Genomic DNA, 1776 nt, shown 5'->3' on the forward strand with positions numbered 1-1776 from the left:
CAACTACTATATCTTTCTGTCCGAATCTTAATGCACCTATTTTCCACACCTCAGTTTATAACCTTTAGGATTTAAATATCTTGGCTTGGAATATCGAGGTATAATCCTCAAGAAAGACTCTAGGTCCTGATCCCGCGACATTTACGTCTCGATCTCTGACTTCAGGAATTTCCATCTGACTATATACTGTACCACACCTGATTTCGCCTTAAGGGACTCCCCGCAAAGAAAGGCATTAAGTGTTGGTAGGTTTAGCGGTGCATCAAGAGCAAGCCCACTAGTTATAGGGTAAGCTAAGTTTAGTAAGCCAAATTCCCAAGCTATTGTGAAACGCTACGCCTTATCAAACAATAAAGACCAAAACGGTGTTAAACCTTTGGGGATATTTTGTTCAACGTGAGGATTCCCTAAAAGTTTACTATCTAGGATTATAGCTAAATACATACTTCATGCTTCTTCTACACCAATTGTGTGTCATATTCAGAGCTATCTTTTTTTACTTGCCTACAAATAACTGACCGAGAAGGGCCTGTGGTGAGGAAGGCCACATCTTCTACATGCGCCAAGGCGTAGATATTAAAGCCATTATAGTTCACAAGTAGGGAATCAATTACCAAGCATCAGAGCGAGAGAAAACATTCCAGCCACTGTGAGCTTCGTCTGAATCCCAATTACCCTGTGTGCGAGTTTTGGATGAATCAAATTTGTTAGCACAGAGTCTGGTCACAGGTGGCATTCTCAAAAGCATCCCACTGTCTACAAAAATACCAAAGACGGGTTTAAGGCTGTCAAGAGGTTACCTTATGGCATCTTCAATGAGTCTCACTCCTTATCTCCATGAAGAAACCATTAGACACTTTAGAAATTGTTATTGAAATAAAACCATTCTTCCTTGTAGTTTTTCGGGTTTTTCAAAACTTACGTTTTCCTTTTCGGGAACTTTCGGTATTTTTTCGTAATCCTTTCCTCCTTTTTGTTTTTCTTTTAGGTCTTTCGTGATCTTTCGGGAACTTCCATGACCAAAACTACTCCTAAACCCTAACCTTCTTAGGAATGCCAAAAACAAAAAGATTTTTTTTACTGGTACAATACAATACCAGAAGAATTCACACATATATACAAATTATCATTATCACCATTGACATCAATTTAGTTACTAATATAATCGATCTTTAGTGGAAGTCTTGCATAACGCAGTAGTCCTAGAGATGTTATTCCATATTCAGTTATCTTGAGGAAGTTTAAAAGGATTGCATAAAATTTTCTTAGTTATTACAAAATTCACAAGTCACAAAACCAGAGGAAATCAGCAGTCTAAATACTTCATGAAGCACTCAAAATCAAAATCAAAAATTTCAACTGTTAATAGCTAAGTTAACTTTAGGACAATCATGACCATCTTATATGCAGAAATGTTAAGCCCGTTTCTATAACTTTAAAACGACGTTCATATGAAGTTTTTACAATGCGCAGAATCCGAGATATAACGATTTGAAGTAGTACATGATTAGTCAGAATCAAGAAAAAGTGCAAACTTTGACAGATCATATCGTCGGTCCCTACGAAGAGTAGCACATTTCACTATTCGCGTGGAAGACTAGCACATTTCACTATTAGCGTGGAAGACTAGCACATTTCATTATTCGCGTCGAAAAGTAGCACATTTCAGATTTTTGCGTGGAAGAGTAGCACATTTCGTTATTTGCGTGGAAGACTAGTACATTTCAGATTTTTGCGTGGAAGACTAGCACATTTCAGATTTTTGCGTGGAAGAGT

Source organism: Rhagoletis pomonella, unplaced genomic scaffold (genome assembly GCF_013731165.1).
Source record: "Rhagoletis pomonella isolate Grant_MI unplaced genomic scaffold, Rhpom_1.0 Rhpom_scaffold_00002, whole genome shotgun sequence".
NCBI lineage: Eukaryota > Metazoa > Arthropoda > Insecta > Diptera > Tephritidae > Rhagoletis > Rhagoletis pomonella.